General features: G+C 34.5%; 1 pseudogene; it reads right to left on the bottom strand.

Annotated features, from left to right (window-relative positions):
- Window positions 1-19513: 19513 nt before the first annotated feature.
- LOC105876265 (large ribosomal subunit protein eL34-like) lies at window positions 19514-19930 on the bottom strand (annotated as a pseudogene).
- Between the last annotated feature and the right edge of the window lie 603 nt (window positions 19931-20533).

Raw genomic sequence — 20533 nt, 5'->3', positions numbered from 1 at the left:
TTTATTAGAAGATGCTGTTTATTATTTTTTGAGATCATAAATATAATAAATATTTATTGTAAGAAAATTAGAAAAATTCATCATAAAACAGAAATACGTAAACGCACAAAGGAAATTTGATCAACAATACCTTAACTACTTAAGGAAACCTACTGTAAATAAGATTGTTCAATACATCTATCTTTCAATATATTGTCATACAAAAAATATTTTTTAACTATAGATACTTGTTTTTATATATGTATATAAATACATCTATTCTATAATTTATGTTCAATAGCATAGTAATGGAACTTATTTGAATTTAACATCATTTATAATCAACATTCCCTTTCTGTTTCACATTATTTTATCAAAAACATTAGTCACCTAATTAATAAAATATTGTTTTTCTTTTTTTTTGGTCAGGAAAACATATTTTTTTTATTTCAAAATATTAAGGAGGTACAAATATTGTTACATGGGTACCTCGTATAATGCTTAAGTCAAAGCTTTTAGTGTGCTCATCACCAGAATAGTTTTCATTCACTGTACCCAATAGATAAGTTTTGTATCAAACTTCCCCTCCCAACTTCCCTGCTTTTTGGTTTCAAATGACCTTTACATCTCTTTGTGCCTGTGTGTACCCATTGTTTGGCTCCCACTTATTCATGCGAATACATGGCCTTTGGTTTTCCATTCCTGAAATATTTCACTTAAGATAATGATCTCCGGCTCCATCCAAGTTCCTGCAAAAGACATTATTCCATTCTTTTTTATGGCTGAGTAGTACTCCATGGTAAATATATATATATATATATATATATATATACACACACACACACCACATTTTCTTTATCCACTCAAGAATTGATGGGCACTTGGGGCAGTTCTACATCTTTGCAATTGTGAATTCTACTGCAATAAACTTTTTAGTGTAGGTGTCCTTTTGATAAAATGACTACTTTTTCTTTGGGTATATATCTAGCTAGCAGTGGGATTGCTGGATCCAAAAATATTTTATTTTTCTGAATTTTACATTTGTGGTATTTTTAACCTTATAAATTTCGTAGCATGTTTTTAACATTCTAAGTAAATATTTACTTTCATTTTAAAAATCACTTTAATATTAAATTGTGTGGATACATTAAATTATGGTTTAAATAAACATTCCTCCATTACTAGGTATTTTTCTACCTTAACTATTTTATACCATTACTAAATAATTTTATTTTTACTTCTAATATTTTTGCTATTAAATATAGCACTGGGATGAGCATTTTTTTATATGACTAATTACTTGGATCTTAATTATTTTCTTCGCTTAAATATTTAGAATTCATCTGTAAAGGGATTTGTATTTTACATGAGATCTTGGTAAATATAAAACTGCACTACAGGCAAATTGTAGTGCTTTACTTTGCTATCACTAGGCTATAAACCTGCACATTTTATTATACCTTTGTGAACACTGTATATTACTTTCTAAAACATTTTCTCCATTAGGCAATATAAAAATGTCACTTAATCAGTACTATCATATATATCAGAACAATGTCATTCCATGTAAACTATTAATATAATGTGTTTTGATCAAGGGTAATTTGGAATTTTTTGTAATATGCTATTAGCTATTACAATTCTTGTGGATTTTTTGATTGTGAAATTTCTCATGGAAAATCAGTTGCATTATTTATTAGAATTTCCTAGAGTATTAGACTATTATAGTTGTGGTTCTTTATCAATTTGTTATTTGTATTTTATTTTGCTTTTTATTATCTCATACAAAATATAAAACAAAGTAAAATATATTGTTCTTTTTTATTTAATTGTTTGATTTATTTTAATTGTTTGATATATAAGACATATCTGAATCCTTAGATCAGACAATTTATTCATTCACATTCTTTATTTGTCTTATGCTCATGCAATGGTGGCTTGGAATTAAGATTATGTTTGTTTGTTAGAATACTCTTTTTTTCTTTATCAGCAATTTTTAAATAATCTCCATTTTTTCAATAATTTGTGATACTAGCAATTTCTGCAAAAATTGTGTGGACTTAAGTGTTTCTAATGTTTCTGTTTAAATTGAATTATCCATTGTTTGGTTTAAGATCTAGATGTTTATATAAGGTAGATTTATAATGTTTTAAAGTATATCAAGACAAGTTTCCCTTTGTTTTCCTTAACTTTGAAATTTTTTCAGCTATTCTTTCTCTAACATCATTGATACATTTTAGAATGTTTTTGGTATGATCTCAAAATAATGCTTACAAAATTTATTGAAAAATAAGTTTCCATAAGTTAGGAAAGAATAACTGATATTCTTTAAAGAGCCTTTCCATTAGAAACTATGATAATGCTTTTAACTTTGTTTTATTTGTTAACCTATATATGTTTTAGCAATTTTTATTTTTGCTATTTTGTATCATTTTTATATCAGTTTTGAATCATGAAAAATAAGTTATATTAATGATTATCTATAATATTATACATAGGGTGGCTGTTGAGAGTGGAATATGGGTTTTGACTCTGGTCACCTTTCTGCAGGTTTCTATTCCTCTCTTTGTTTTCACTTTCTCTGAGAAGCAGCTATTATCAGAGGTAGGGATACCAAAAGACAATCGTGTCATCGCACCAGCTATCAATAATGATACTATTGTCAATTCAACTTATATATATGTGTATATATATAAACTTTTATAACTTTTATATATATATATACACACACACACTTCCTTTTATATTTGTCTTATATTATTAGCATAATTTACCATTGTGAGAATGAGTGATTTTTCTTATGATGTTAATGATAGATATTACCATATATAAAAATATTGTTCATATTGTTGAAGAATATTTTCAATTTACAAGTTAAGAAGAAATGAATTTTTAGTCTTTCTTCTAATTAGAGAGTGATTTTGTTTTGAGTTCTTCTAATTATTCTCTTTCTCTAAAATATTTTGCTTATATTGCTTCTTTTTCCATAAAACCATGTATACCATCTATATATGTAATATGGAATTACATATAAGATACATTTTTCTGTTACTTAGCTACAGAAAGTTAAATCATACTGTTCATGTGATTTGTGTCCTGATTTTTTAAATATCCTCACCTAATTAAGATTTATTCATCATTTGTCTTTTATTTTTATTATTACTTCAGGGAAGATGTCTCTTGTATCTTTAAGTTACAACTCTTTCTTAGAAACATTATATGTCTCTTCTCTTTAGTATACAAAGTACTTATTTGCTATTCAAATATGTGCTGTCTTGCAACTTTACATTTATTTGCATTAATTTTTGAATACATATCTGTCTCCTACAATAGCCTACAAGCTCCTTGACCCTGACTTTGTAAACGTTTTTATGCTCATCATGTCTCCATAGACCAGCAAAATGTGTGACTCATAAGGAGCCATCTTTGCATAAATACGTGAATAAATAGCAACTGCTATAATAAACATCAAATCAACTAACTTGCAAATGTCTCAGGGTTCTAAAATTTAACCAATTTCATCTCAGACTTCCCCTTTTCCTGTGTATTTACTATTTTCTCCTTTAATTAATAATTAAAGTATCTCCCATAAAAATATTAATTAAAAGAAAAAAGTAGTAACATTATGGGAGGAAACCCGGCAGACAGCACATGTAGTGGCTGATCAAAGTTAACATCAGCAATGGGACAAAGGCCATTTTTCTCTTGATGTGATGGACTGAGAAAATTATCACATTACTACTATTTTATTCTTGTCAAAAATACATGCTCAATCTAATCATTAGAAGACATCAAAGAAACCCTAAGTAAGAGACATTATACAAAATAACTGGTCAGTATTCTATAAGTGTCAGGATCATACTAACAGACAAACAAAATGTATTGTCAGAGATTAGAGGAGATGAAAATGACATGACAATGAAAAGCAGTGGTGACAGCCAGAAAAGGACAGTAGTGGGAACTGGAGAAATTGAAATTAGTTTTATAGTTTGGTTAATAATTATGTATCGATGTTAATCTCCAAGTTTTCATAATTGTACTATAGTTATGCTTGATATAATTATGGGAAGCTTGGTGAAAAGTATAAGAGAAATTTCTTACTATATTTTAATTTTTCTATAAGTGAAACTTATTTTAAAATGAAAAATAAATTTAAAAATAATGTTACAGATAATGATATTAGTAGGTAGTACTCTTAAGGTTTACTATGTTCCATTAAGGTTCCAAGTATTTTTCACAATTTAATTATTAAACCTTAAGAAATTTATTATGATTAATCCCACATACAATTTGAGGAAATAGGTACAAAGTGGTTAAGTAACATAGCCAGCTACATGGGCTAATCTAGGTCTTTTGCCTTTCTATATAAACTTTAGGGTCAGTTTGTCAATATGTACATCATAGCTTGTAGGATTTGTATTGGAATTACATTGTTTGTATAGGTTTCATTGGAACAAGTTGACATCTTAATATGATTGAGCCTTTACTCCATGAGTGATACAGATTTCCATGTATTTCAATCTTTGATTTATTTCAAGAGAGTTTTGAGTGTTCTGTGTAAAGATTCTATGATTTTTTAAATATTTAATTCTTATTTTATTGGAGGGAAGATGTTACATTGCAAATATTCTTTGTTTTATTTTAAATTTTAATTGTTGGTGGTATAAAGGAAAACAATTGAATCTTGGACATTATCCTTGTATCATCTAACCTTATGATATTCATTTATTAGTTTTAAGAATTTTTGTTGATTATTTGGGATTTTCTTCATAGACAATCATATTATCTCAAATAAAGACAGCATTACTTTTTCCTTCCTAATCTGTATAAGCTTTGCTTTTGTTTTGTTTTACTATATTATGTAGGACTTCCAGATAATGTTGGATGGGACTGTTGAGTAAGAACAGCCTTGGCTTGTTCACAGTCTTAGAGAAATCATGTCCTTTAACTCCTCAATAAGTAAAATGTTAAATAGCTTTTCTATTTTTTTTTAACCAAGTTGAGGAAGTTCCCCTACATTCTCAGTTTACTTAGAATTTTTAACATGAATGTGGATTCAATTTTGTTAAATGTTTTTTTCTGAATTAACTGATATTATTATGTGATTTTTTTTCTGTTTATGTCACTAACTATATTGATTTTTAGATATTGAATCAGCCTTGCATACCTGAAATAAATCCCACTTGGTTGTGATTTATAATTCTTTTTATATATTGTAGGATACAATTTGCAATTATTTGGCTAAGGATTTTTACATCTATATTCATAAGAGATATTGTTCTATACTTTTCATTTCTTGTAATAGCTTTATCTAGTTTTTGTATTAGAGTAATGCTGGCCTCAAAAACTAAGTTAAAAAACATACCTTTGCTTCTATTTTCTGGTATATATTATAGAGAATTAGTAGTATTTCTTTCTTCAATATTTAGGTAAAATTTATCAGTGAACTCATCTGTGCCTAGTGCTTTGTTCTGGAAAGTTATTAGTTATTGATGGCTCCCAGTAGTTTCTTACTTCCAAGCTAATCCACACTCAGCCTTCAGGTGTTCTCTGAAATCACCATTTCAGAGTTCTTGACAGTTTATTGCTCCAGTTGCGTCTGCTCCATTTAAGCAGACCTTAGTTGTGACTCTTCGGCTTCATCTGTCTCTCCAGATTTCAGGGTGGTCTTTACTGTGGGACTTTAGTTTTTTAATGGGCTCAAGAAAAGTCATTGATTTTCAGTTTTTTCAGCTTTTTTATTTTTTGTTATAAAAGCCAGAGACCGAAGACACCTATGCTCTTTACATGTCAGAGCTGAAACAGACATAATTTTTCCATAATTTTTCATGAGCATATTTATTCTTTAAACCTTAACTGTCCACTTTTTTCAGTATTGTGCTAATCAATAAGTCAAATCCAATGAGCACTTTTAACTCCCTATTGTTGATAAAAATACTTCCTTACTTGCCATTTCATCTTCCACCAGTGCCATGTCTATGTATATGCACTATCTACTTACAAGTAAATAGGAAGAATGTGACACTTTACATAAATTTCCTTATCAAAATGCCTATTTGTACATTGTGCTTATTTTACTGTGTATAATGAGGTCATTATCTCATACATTAAAGGCCTCCTCTTGTGATACAATTTATCCTATAATTGGCCTAATTTAAGAAAACATACTTTGAAGGCAGCAATCATAACTTATTTTTTGTTGCTATTGATAATATTTTTATAGAGAGTCAAGGTCATTTCAGTGGCTATGGGTCCATGTTGCAGGTCAGCATTGTTTTCTCACACAAAACACAACCATAGACATTATTAGTAATTGTTTATTTCAATCTCTCTTAAATAAAATGAAAACATAAATGTTACCAACCAACTGGGTTCTATTGCCCACTGCACAGAAGGAAGCTGACACACTGAGACACCAGGGGTTTCAGTGGAGAAAGAGTTTAATTTCTGTGGGGTAGCTGAGTGAGGATATGGGAGAAATTTCCCAAATCTATCTCTCTGAGAATTTGGAGACTAGGTTTTTTAAATACAGTTTGGTGTGCAAGGTGCTAAGCAATCAGTATTGCTGATTGGTTGGATTGGGAGTAAAATTGTAGGAGTGTAGAAATTGCCTTCTTGTGATGAGCCAGTTCTTAGGTGGGGGTGACAAGATCAGTTGAGTCAGTTCCTTGGTATGTGCCTCTGGTCTGGTTGGGTCAGTCGGTCCACTGGAATGCAAGGATTGGGAAATATCTCAAAGACCAGCTTCAGATTTCACAATGGTGATGTCATCTATGGCAGCCATTAAGAAAGCAGCAAATCTTATTACCACCAGTTACATGACTCGTGAGCAGTAAGCAACTGTAGGAAAGCAAGCCAGGGAGCCATGGGGGTTATATTTGAACTATAACTATACTTTGCAGAATTTAGGCCTTTACCACAGTTCCCAACTTGTGGCCCTACATTAATTTTATCAAGGATGGTTTCACAAAGACTTATGAATCAAGATGAATGCATACTCCTTCTAGATTTTCACATGAAATTTTCTATCTTTCGTAATTGTTATTTGCACAGTTCTTTTGCAAAATATTTTTTTAAATAAACTGAATCTTAAAATATTTTCAAAGGAAATCTTTCCAAAGCATTCAGACTTCAAGAAATCATTTTCTTTTTCCTCCCATATTCTTTGATGTGATTTACATGAAATAATGAGTAAAATGGTATAAATGACATTGTGAACAAATGTCACCGATTTAAGGGAAACAAAAGTTAAGTGCAAAAGACTGAGGGTCATATAGAGTGGAATCTTCTCTAAGAGCTGCTGGTGTCAGGCTTCAGTGTGAAAATGTTGGTTCTTGTGCTCATGGCCGAAGAATAACCAGACATACCAAAGTAATTCACTGTTCTTTTCTTCATGTTGAAAAAAAAAAAAAATCAAAGAAAACACAACAACAAAAAAAAGTAAGGCAAGCACAAAATGAGATTTATTGAGGAGAGAAAGATGGGATAATAGGGCAAGAGCAGGATATAGGTTTACAGAGCATGATACATATGCCACAAATGACGACCTGACCCACTGTCACAGCTAAGGGAGAGCCAAAGGAAGGGCACAGGAAAGGGATTGGTTATGGTCTGCATCTTGTTTTACAGTGCTGAGATTGGGGCCTCCCTAGTGGCTCAGATGTCACCATGGAACCACTTTGATTGGACAGTTGGAAGTTGCATTACTACTACACATGCAGGTAGTTCTAGGTCAATTTCTGGACTCTAGGGTACCCATGCTGCTGGGCTCACATGTGGGCTAGAGAGTCCTCTGCATTCTTTTGCAACTGGCTTTATAATTGACAGATTCTAGGGTATTTCCTCCTCCCCAGGTAAGGAGACGATTAAGGTAGGGTAATTGCATCAAGTCAAAGTGCCCACTTTCAACCATAGGAGACCTGGAATCTCTCACTATCTACCTAACACTGGGGCTCAGAAACTAATACCTCAAAATAAGGCACTTTAATATACAGAACTGAAGAAATCTTATGGTCTCTCTGACCTCCCCACTCACAGCCTCTCCCAAAGCATGGGCCTTTATCTGCCTAAGATCTTGATCCACAAAGATGAACAATGCTTTTTTCTTCCCCTGTCTGCAAGACTAAGAATGTGACCACACCTGGATGGACAGACCCTTTCACTGTGAAATGGATCCAGGAATAAATTAATCTCTGTTACGCCATGTGTTAGTTGAATGAACAATGGTAAAAAGGTTTCCACCAATTTTCTCTAATAGTTCCTGAAACAAGATCCTTTTATTACTAGATAAGAGAATTAAAGATTTGAATATGATAGCAAGAGAATAATTGGCATGATTACTTTTTAACCAATTAGCTTATGTTTCATTACTAGGGGAAAAGGAGCATTTTCAAATTTAAAAAGATAGCTAGTTCTATCAACAGTAGTAGGCTATCAGTCTATTTTGAAAAATAAAGATGAAATAAAAATTATTTCTTGGATTTTAAAAAATATTATTTGTGCATAAATACATCAATTAAACATTAGATATCAGAAAGAAATAATATTTTTACCAAGTAGACAGTATATTATGTTGATAATTCTATATTAAATATGTTTAAACACAAAAGCAAATAAATTAACACATTATTATCTAAGTATTATTAAGCTTTACACAATTCAGTAAATAAACAATTTTTATGATTTTTGCTTACTTTTCTTTATAAATAAAATTTGAAACAGACTAATTTTTCTTAAGGAAAACTGTGGATTTTTTTCTCATTTTTCTGAAAATATAATATAATTAAAAAGTATTGCCATATAGGGTAGCAGTTACAGAAAATGGAGAAACAAGATCTTTAGTTTTAATTGGGAGCTTATTTCATATGAAGAAATTCATGGAATATGTGTAACATTGTGTTTGAAGACATTAAAATGAGTTACAAAAAAGGTTAAAGCAGCTCTCATCTTGATACATTTGGCAAAACGTCTAACAGATGTTAGAAGACTTGCAGCTTCCAATTAAAATTTTTTAAGCACATTTAAAGAGGATAACAAGTTTTGTTTTTAATTAGTTAGAAAGCCATTATTTTGGTTCAGTTGTTTTGTTTTGTATAACTTTAAAGACAAGCTATTTTGTGTTGTAGGCTAAAGTGTCTCCCATACCATGAGTAGCTTGTTCCCATTTTAATTATCTAAGATGTGTTTTTTGATCAGACTCATGTTTCTTCCTTGGTTTCCTATATCTCACACTGCTTTACCCACCCCAAACCAACCTCAATGGTTGGTTGTTGGAACATGGTTGTTGTGCTTTGGGCTGTCGCCTATTTATTTCTTATATCTGGTATGTTCAAATATTGATTTCATTTCCATAAATAATTTTGTTCTGCCTATAACAGGGGGAATGGCCCCAAAAAAGGGTAAAAATTGTTTTTTGTCTCACTAAAACCTCCCTCATTCCTTTTGGGAATTAAAACCTGCATCCCTGCCTCAGGCCAGTGGTTGGGAGGGACAGGTGAATGTCCTTTTTGAGAATTAAAATCTACATCCTTCCCTAGGCTAGTGGCCAGGAAGGGCAGGGAGTGTTCTTTGTTCTCTGTAACACAGGAGATGGCTCAAGGGAATTGTACAGGTGGAAGTCATGAGATTGTCTTAGCTGAAGATGGGATGAATCAGAACCAGCAGCCATAGTTGAGCAACAATAGCCTGAAGCTAAAATTCTCTCCTTTAAAAGCTCCATATTCCTACTCAGAGGCAGGACTTTGGTACTTTAAGATGGAAGTCTGCCAATCTCCTCATTTGCTGGCAAATTAATAAACTTCTCTTTCTTTCTCCTCAAGCCACTAGTCCTGGTTCTTCTGATGGAGCCTTGGGACAAATGCCAAGCTTTCGATAACAGAATTGAGGGTCCATTATCACTCTGTACGGAGGAAGGGAGTCCATACCTTGGAATAAGTTTCTTCAGAAGATCTTGGGTGACATTGGATGCTTTCTCTACTTGGGTAGGATAAGCCTCTATGCATTCTGAGAATGTTTCTACTAATACAAGCAAACATTTGAAGTTTCCAGTCATTTTAGGCTGAGTAAAATCAATCTGTGAATCATCAGAAGAATGGGCCCCCACATGTTGGGTACTCTGTGCAACAGGTTACTTTTCTGTTTGGGGTTATCTTGAGCAATAGGGGCAGATCTGTGTTATCTGTTGTATACTTTGTTGTGACTGGGGTGCTCTTAACTGAGGTCCCACCAAATCCATTAAGACAACATGTCCATTTGTGTGCATGCATGTAGGTGCCTCAGAAGGGGCCAAATCAAGGCTGTAGATAGAAGAATTAGTCCATTAGAATCATTTCTCCATTTAGCTGTGTCATCCCAAATGTCAAAGCCTAATCTTTAGCTCTGTTTTTCATCCTTATCCACGTAGTGGGGTTTATATTGATCTAAATCCAACAGGGGTATCAAGGCTCTGAGGAACAAATCATTTTTAGCAGCCCCATGAGGAGCCTGATTCTATTTTGCAACCTACTGTCCCCTTTTTGATGACCGGGATGGTGCATGATGGCCACCTGCTCGGGCGAGGCCACAGCCTGTGTCAGGGCCATTATTTCGGTGCCATACTTAATATCCTTATTTCTTGCCTTAAGGAGTCCCCTTTCTTTCCAAATGGCTCCATGAGCATGCACAATTATAAAAGCATATTTAGAGCCTGTGTAAATGTTTACCTTTTCCCCTCTAGATAACTGAAGAGCTCTGATTAAAGCAATCGGCTCAGCTGTCTGGGCTGAAGTCCCAGGAGTCGGTGCCATTGCTTCCCGCACCGGCTGTTCCGCAACCGCTGAATATCCAGCCCTTCTCTGCTGTCCACAAAACTGCTCCAATCAGTGAAAAGTTTCCAATCCGACTCTGGCATCAGCTGACCTGCCAGATCCATCCTGCTAGAATAAGCAGCCTCCAGAAGCCCTAAACAGTCATGGTCACTCTCTTCAGCTGGTAACTGGGTTGCAAGATTAAGAGTAGACACAATCTTTAATTTAATGTTGGGATTATCCGAAAGGATGGCCCGGTATTTTCCCAGCCTTACGGCAGTCAGCCAATAACGCCCCTCTGTTCCAACAAAGTCAGAACCTGGAGGGGGGCATGTACCATAAGAAGTCCTAAAGTGAATTTTTCAGCCTCTTGCAACAGACTGAAAGTAGCTGCCACTGCCCAGAGGCAAGGAGGCCACCCCCTCACGGAATTGCTGAGCTGCTCTGACGCACAAGCCACTGGCCGTGGGTGGTTCCCAGCCCCTGCACTGGAGCTCCAGGGCCCCTTCCTTGTTTTCATGAAAGTACAATTGAAATTCATTTTGCAAGTCAGGCAACCCCAAAGCAGGGCCCGTCATAACACTTCGCTTTAGTGTCTCACAGGCATTTTGATAGCCTGTGGTCCAGATCCGGAACCGCATCTGTCCCTTTAAGGGCTTCTTATAAGGGATTTGCTATTAGGATCCGGATATGAGAGAATCTTGCAATTCCTAGGAACCCACAAAGTTGCCTTTTATTTTGGGGCACCTTAAGATTCAAGACGACTTGCTTTTGGTCTGACATTCGGCTGTGGGTTGCCTTGCTAATTTGGAATCCCAAATAAGTAACTTGCTGTTTGTAAATAGTGCCTTCTGTAGGTGACACTTTATAACCACCTGAGGCTAGAGGATTTAGCACAGCCACTGTATTTGCAAGACAATGATTATAATCAGGGATGGCTATAAGTAAATCATCCACATATTGTAATAGAATCCCTTGATCCAATTGCAGGTCCCATAAGTCTCTTGCCAAGTTCTCACTAAAGTGTGTAGGAGAGTTTTTAAACAACACAGTACAGAAGCACTGTGAGGTCATCTTAGTCTCAGGATCCTGTCATTCAAATGCAAAAGAGAGTTGAGTCTTCTTTTCCAAAGAAATGCAAAAGAAATAATCCTTTAAATCCAGTACTGAATACCATTCATAATGACCTAGTATCACTGTCAATAGAGTATATGGATTTGGTACCATAGTGTGTATGACTTGTACAGTTTCATTAATAGCACTTAGATGCTGCACAAACCTATACGCCTTGGTGTGGGGTCTCTTGACAGGTAAAATTGGCATATCATGTGGGACTGACAGGGACGGATTAGAAATCTGTTCAATATACGTTGTATTCTTTTCAATGCTTCCTTTCTAAGGGGGTATTGTTTTCTATGAGGGCATGAGAAAAGAAGAGTTACAATCGTCTTTAACAAAACCGTAATTGATATGCCGGTTACTGCCTGTCCCTGGGTTCCATTGGTCCATAAGGCTCTTGGGGAAAGGGGTTCTAGCTTTCACGACTCCCCGTGGTTCTAGAAGAGAGATTCTAGATTCTACGTCTAGCCTCAAGGAAGAATGGGACTGAGAGGAAGGAGGACAAGGGAAGGTCAGAAGAAAACTTTTGCTTCTGCTGCCTCATTTTAGGGTACTGTTTTCTGAGCCCCATCGCCCCAATGAACAAATGAGGAAACTGAGGTTAGAGGTTAAGAAATTAACCCAAAGATTCACTGGTAGTGAGGGGTAAGTAAGCATTGTACAAGTAAGTACAAATAAAAAAAAGAAAAGAAAAAAAATTGTCTTGTTAAAAAGAAGTCAAGAGACTCATTCTCACTTCTTTCTTAGATCACTTTCTTAAGAAAACGTGTAAATATTTTTCCTAGGTCTTTTTTAAATGTATGTATATCTTCTTAAAAGTTAAATAAACTTCTTTCCAGCTTTACCACTCAGAGAGCACCTCTTTGAAGTGCAATTATCAAGGAAAATATTAATAGCTCTTCTATCTCCCAGTTTCTTAGAAGAATTCAAGCCTAACAGGGGCTTCTCACTTCCAATCAACATCCTGTCAAAGATACGACAAGTTTGTTTTTCCTTTAGATTAGTTAACACAGATGTTCAATCCCGTTCCCAATTTAATTCAGGATGGACTAGCTGTGACTAACAGTGCTGTCAGGGCCTCTAACTTGAGGACTAGTTATTGTTTATGTTGAGAACACGTATGTAAGGGATTGTGTCTGTGAGGCTGTATAAAAGGGAGATTCCTTTCTGTCTGTGTAGTCTCGTGGCAGATTGATGGTGGGATGCATCGCATTCTGGATTGTTGCTTATTGAATAAATAAAACTGTTTTCTTTCTCATCTACTTTTGTGGAGAAGGTTACTGGGATAGGAAGATATTTTATTTTTTTATTTTTATTTATTTTATTTATTATTATTATTTTTTTGAGACAGAGTCTCACTATGTCACCCAGGCTAGAGTGAGTGCCGTGGCGTCAGCCTAGCTCACAGCAACCTCAAACTCCTGGGCTCAAGTGATCCTCCTGCCTCAGCCTCCCGAGTAGCTGGGACTACAGGCATGTGCCACCATGCCAGGTCATTTTTTGTATATATATATATATTAGTTGATCAATTAATTTCTTTCTATTTTTGGTAGAGACAGGGTCTCTCTCAGGCTGGTTTTGAACTCCTGACCTAGAGCAATTTGCCCGCCTCTGCCTCCCAGAGTGCTAGGATTATAGGCGTGAGCCGCCACGCCCAGCCGAGATTTTATTTTTAATTATATTTCCCAAGCAGCATTCAATATTGATGCTGGAAATGTTGAATTTTATCTGAGCTACGTGCTTCCGAAAAGCAGGAGCTGGTAAGAATGTCCCACCCATTAGTGTTGCTGGAAAGTGGTGATCTAGAAGAATCACCATGCCCTAGAATATTTCTAAATAAGACTTGCCTCTATGCTTCCTCATGTCTCCCTAACACTCATAGATAACTTCTTTGTTTAGCTGCTTTTATAAAACCTGAGGCTCCCTTCCTTTTCTTTAATACATTCCTAATTAATGAGAAGTTCTCCCTATTGCAACAGCCTGAATAAAACCATCTCCTCAAAGGCCCAGTACATTTTGTATTTAACAATGCTAAATTTTACTAACCCATTGGACAGTTGTTTTTGTTTGTTTTCACTTTGCTAACCATTTTTCCTTAGCTCACTGAATATTGTCAATTGGGCTGGTGTAACAATTTGAAGTTTTGTTTTTTCAGAAATAATGTTTTAATATTGAATTGTCTATTGGACAGATCTAAACAGAGGTCTTTGTACAACACCTAATCAAGTATATAAGTTAACCCATCATTTTGACTTTTTGTAAAATCTCGACTCCTTTTCATGTAGAAAGAAACAAAGACCACCCAAATGAGAACAAACAAAGGCTGTTTATTCAGAGCTTGAAGAGAGTCAAGCCACCTCCACTTGTGTTTGGAAGAGCCAAAAGTAGCAAGAGGAGTGGGGAGGCTTTATACTGGCCACAAGAGAAGTCTTCAGGAGGCTTTGACCAGGGGCTGCCATCTTGGGGAAGCTGCAGGAGAGCTAACTAGGTGTAGGATAACCTGTTTGATGTTTTAGAAGAGCATATTTGGCTTTCTCCAGTTAGTCCTAAGTTGGGGGTAAAATAGGGTAGCTGTAAGGTATTGATCGTGTCCTGACCAAATGGTCAGGCCAATTACTGTAGAAAGTGTGGCTTTGCTTCTTTGTTTGATGCAGATTGTGGGTCTATTTTTCTATGTGATTTGGTCATTGCCTAATTGTATACTATCTCTAACTGTTGATATTATTGCCATTTTTTCTGTCAACCAGGCTCTAAATAATGGAGTCATATATTTTTAAATGTTGTGCAACTTATCAATTTTATCTTTTTTATCTTCCTCTCTATCAATTACATAGCTGTGAACTATGAAATCTTCATGCTCATACCGTTGCTATACCTCTAATTCAGGTCTCTGATTTCTTTTATAGAAAATATAACAGTGTCCTCACAGGTCACACTCTGCCTCCAACAATTTCTCTCAGCACTCTATTTTCTGCACCGCTACTAAATAAACAAAGTTTAATCCTGGTTAAGTTCTCTTGCCCTTCCACAAAGGATTTTTCTTCTTATGGTGTAGCTATCAATTCTGTAAAGATCTAGCCCAGCTTTCTTCCTTACACATATCATAAAATCAGTAAAAAACATTTTTTGAATGAAGACTACTAAAGAAAATGAATGAACCCTGAATAATCCTTTTTTGCTCTCTCCCCAAATCATTCCATTCCTTTTTGTCATATATATTTTTAAAACTAACATATAAGTTAATTTAAATTGTAACTTTCCAAATGATAAAAAAATTTATACTAAGATTTTCCTTTTTACTCAATTTACTAATCATTACATTTTTAGAAATAAGTAATTCTAAGTAAATACAATATTTGGTTCAAATATTGTAATAGTTATTGAATAATAATTCAATAATGCCAGCAGCAACTGCCTTCCATTGCCTGGATTTCTTGAGCCAGAGGTAGTCACTCTGAGGCATTTCTCCAGAGCTACCTGTCAATCATCCCAATGCCACTATTAAGAGTAGAGTCCTGTTAATACCATGCCAAAGAAAGGGCAGCTGCCATGCTGTCTCCATTTAGTAGCACCCCAGGAGCAGTGCCCTCACCCTAGCAAGGTTTCATTTAACAAATTACACTTGCAGTGTCCTTGATCCCATCAAAAGGTCCTCACTTTTTAAAAATAAATTCAATAGTGCACCTGCAAAATACCTGTTACAGCTAGCTAGTAAGTTAAAGCACATAGCCATTTTACAAATTTTGTTACATTTTGGTTTTTATTTAGGCCTAGAAATAAACTTGTTATTGAAAATATCTGCAACAAAGACTATTCCTACTGAATAATTAAATAAAATGTGCAAGTCAACTAGGAATAACCATATGCTAAAATAATTCCCCTACTTTTTTCTTATAAATACGTAAATTGAGGTAAGCCAGAGAGAATTCTTCCATTGGAATTTATGTCTAGCAAGAGCAGGGATAATGGCTACCTCATCCTGTATTTTATCACAACCTACCATAATACTTTGAAAATAGCAGATTCAACAACAAATAATTTTTAACTAAATTTAATTGAATATAACTATCAGTGCTGCTGGGTCTTTAAATGCCTCATACAGTAGCTTAAAACAATGACTGACAGGACCCAAAAACTTGAGTGCTAGAAATTTATGTGTCTAAGTGCTTATCAAGCTTATTTCAGGATTAATCCTGGCATAATGTTTTGCATGGTTGATGGAAGGAGATTTGCATGAGTATATGGACTCCAAGTACATTATATGTCATCACTTCTGGAAGCATTCCTGACTCCTGCTCCACTACACCGGGCAACTTAGGTGCCCCTCCTGTCCCAGGACACTTTATCCCTAACTCTATCATAGCATTTGCCACATTAATTCATCCTTTTCCCTCTGCTGTCCAAGTTCTTTGAAGATTATAGCTTTTTTTCTTTGATACTATTAGTATGTAGGTTATAGAAGACACTAAATAATTGAAATTAACAGTAGTGAACATTTAATATATAAGTGGACAAAGAATTATGATAGGTTCAATACATCTTAGTACATATGACACAAGAGCTAATTCACGTACAATATACATGAGATATGCAGTTTTTGCCTATTTTGTCTTGTTAACAAAAGACCATGAAATTTGTGGAAGGAAAAAGGGAGCTTTATTTTCTATTAAAAAGAAATCTGCAGATTGGGAAGGTGCAACCTTCAGTACAAGTGAAAGTGCACTCTCCAAAGAACAAAAGAAGGATCTGGCTTCAGTAGGGAAAGTTCTCTTGCTGAGAATCCTTTTATGCAAATGAAGGAGTCAAGCTTGTTTCATTCCAATTGGTTGAAAAAGTCAGCTCTCATTGGGTGGCTTCCCAAGCCCCAAACCAGACGTCTCTGCCAGATATTTTTTCAAGCAGCAGGTAGGGGGTTTCTGGCCTAGGTTTTGACTGCAGTTTATCCTGGTTTTGTTACAGGAACTGATTTTGCGCAGGGGCATAAAGTAGAATGTTTGTCAAGAGAGACCTTTCCAAGAACAAAGGATGCGCGACCACTCTTCTCTCACCTTGGTATGGCCATTTGGTTCTGTTTTATAAATATGGGTGTCTCTATCAGGTACAGGGAGTCCTTCTCGTATGAAGAGCCTTGAGCCTTATTTACAGTTTCATTTCCCAGTCTCTAAAGCTCTTATGTATCTCATTTTTATAACTAGTAGAAGTAAAAGAAAACAAAACCACATTCAACAAGACTCTGGGTTTGAGTTTTGCAGAGAAAATAGAAGAAATTGAAGGAGAACGTGGTTTGCATATCCTTATTTCCAAAACTGAGAATGTTAATTAATATTCTACATAGACTACAACCTAACTCGTAAAACTGTGAAAAGAATTGAGAATGTTTCTAAGAACAACAGAGAAAAGAACTGTCAAATATAGCCATAGCACAGCTTAATTCTAAGATGATTTTGTAACTGTGATCAAATATACTTTCTAGATAACAAGAAATCCATCACATTGATAAGGTTTACTATTTTTTTTACTCTACTCTTTCCAGCTGTGAGAAAACAATATATTAATATATGAGTCATTATATTATATATTATAGAGTATAATATATAATAGTATAGTATATAATTTACAATATGATATATAATTATATTAACAATGTAATTATTCATGCATTCAAAACATATATTGAATTAACTAAATGCCATTTCCCCAACCACCATAGCTAGATATAATACATTTCATGGTGTGTGCTCTATATGACAGTTTTATTAATTTTGGTATCACGAGTTGGATGGAACTCAGAAGCATTTAATTTTAAAGAGAGAAAAGGAAGTAGAAGAATATGATGAAAACTTTTACACTTTCCTTTTTGGTCTAGGTAAAATTAGGATTGGGAAGAATTAAAAGATACAGACTGTTATTTGAAGATTAAGTGAAATAGTATTTATTTAAATAATGTATCAAAAATTCAAGGCAGGATTATTAGAATTATCAGAGCTCAGAAAGGAAAACAAAACTAGAGAATATTGTATTGTCTATATAGTTTCAAAATTATTATAGTGGGGATAACTTAAGCATGCATGTAGAGATTTGATGCTACTTAATGTGTAAATAGAAAGGCAGTGAATGACTTTTGCATGATAAAAATGGGGGAAATAGCAATATTTAGAACAAGCATACTACCTGCTTCCAACAAGCTTATAGTCTAATAAGGCTGATAGACATAGAACTATGACCATGCCTAATTGCCAGGCAGAAATTCAGGGGGGAAGATTTACATTAATCTGTTTATATGGGTGAGAAAGAGCTATTTAGGGAAATCTTTACTAAACTAGTATCCACTGAAGATCTGAAATAGGAGTAATGGGTTAGAAAGCAGAGAGTAGAGAAGTGTGTTTCAGGTTGAGTAGAGAATGTGTTAATAGTATCAAGTTAGGAAGAACATGAGGCTTTCAAGCAAGTAAAACTAGTCTGCTAAAGAAAGAAATGTAAAAATATAGGGCAGTGAAACTAATATGCAGTTATAGCAAGTTGCAGTACACTAGGTTAATACAAAAGTTAATTTCTTTTTTATAAATCAGCAAGAAACAATTGAAATTTGAAATATCATGTACATTAGCACCAACAAAAACGATATACTTAGATATAAATTTAACAAAATGTATGTGAGATATATGAGGAAAAGTATAAAACTCTAAGAAATCAATGATCTAAATAAATGGAGAGATATTTCATGTACCTGTTTAGAAAGATTTAATATTGTCAAAATGTTAATTCTTCCCAAACTGATCTATAGATTCAATACAATCAAAATCCCAAATTATTTTTTGGATATAGATAAACTGATGTTAAAATCTATCTGAAAAGGCAAAAGACTCAGAATAGTTAAAATATTTAAAGAGAAGAACAAGTTCAAAGGACTGACACTATTCAACTTCAATATTTACTATAAAGCTAAAGTAATTAAGTGTGGTAGTAGGTAAAAAGGATTGACCAATCAATCAATGTAACAGAAGAGAGAGCCCACCAATACACCTACACAGATATATTCAACTGATCTTTGACAAAAGAGCAAAGGCAATTCAATGGTGAAGGGATAGTCTTCTCAACAAATAATGCTGAAACAAGTGGGCATCCACATGTCAGAAATGAATCTCAACACAGACGTTATATCTTTCACAAAAATTAACTCACAATGATCCTCTGTCTAAAAGCAAAGCACAAAACTACAAAATTCCTAGATCATAAGAAAAAACCTAATTGATCTTGGGTTTGGTGATGACTTTTCAGATACAACACCAAAATCATAATCTCAATCCATGAAAGAAAAAAAAAATGTTAAATTGAATTTAATTAAAATTCAAACTTCTGTGAAGGACACTGTTAAGAGAATGAAAAGACATGCTAAAAGAAAATATTTACGAAGTACATATCTGTTAAAGGACTAGTATATAAAACATACAAAGAACACTTTAAACTCAACAGTAAGAAAATAGACAACCCAATTTAAAAATGGGCAAACACACTTACAGACACCTCAGCAAAAAAGATAAATCATTCAAAACCTATGAAAAAGTTATATATATCATATGTCATTAGGGAATTGTAAATTAAAACAATGACATAGATATACCTCTATGTACTTATTTTTTTTCCCCACAGAACAAGCCTTTTAATTTTTATTCCTCAAAAAAGGTTCATTTTCTTATTTAGCTTTCTGGCTTTGTGCTTGTGCCTTCAACACCTTCACAACGATTTTCTGCTCCTTGATAAGGGAAGCAGCTTGACCCTGTCACGAACACATTTAGCACACATGGAACCACCATAGGCCCTGCTGACATGTTTCTTTGTTTTAGACAACCTCATAAAAACTTTAGGTCTCACAGCACGAACCCCTCGAAGTCCACCTGGGCACACACCACATGCAGATTTTGGTGCTTTCCCAACCTTCTTGGTATAAAGGTAAACAATTCTATTACCAGGGGTTCGGGACAGCCAAGTTCTGTTAGAGGCTGTATTGTAGGAAAGCCTACCACAGGGTATGTCAAACGTTGGACCATTTTGAGTGCCTGCAGACAGCAACCCCAGAAGAGGAAAAAGAAAGCACTTCTCTACATACTTCTTAGAATGACTAAAATCCCAAAGATTGGCAAAGCAGATGTTGACAAGGATGTAAAGCAACAGGAGCTCTTATCCAATCCTGCTAGTAATCTAATAAAACAAGTGAGCTATCAAGCCAAAAAAAGACATGGAAATGTCTTAAATGCTAAGTGAAAGAAGCCAGTCTGGAAAAGGCTACATACATATTGTAATGTGTGACACTACTATATGACATTCTACTAATAGAAAAGGCAAAACAATGGACTCCATACAAAGATCAGGGCTACCAGAGGCTCTGGGCAAGGCGGGGGCAGGGAATAGGTGGAGCACAGGGTGTTTTAGGGCCGTGAAACTGCTCTGTCTGACACTGTAATGGTGGATACAGGTCATTGCACATTTGTCAAAGTCCACAGAACTGTATGACACAAGTGAACCCAAGGTAAACTATGACCTTTAGTGAACAAAAATGACTCCTTGATTGTAACAAATATACTACACTAAAGCAAGATGTTAATGAGAGGGGAAACTAGAGGGGGAGAGTGTGAGAGGTATATGGGTACTTT

Source organism: Microcebus murinus, chromosome 23 (genome assembly GCF_040939455.1).
Source record: "Microcebus murinus isolate Inina chromosome 23, M.murinus_Inina_mat1.0, whole genome shotgun sequence".
Lineage (NCBI taxonomy): Eukaryota > Metazoa > Chordata > Mammalia > Primates > Cheirogaleidae > Microcebus > Microcebus murinus.
Note: the sequence above shows the minus strand (reverse complement) of the source record. Positions and strands in the feature narration are given on the sequence as shown.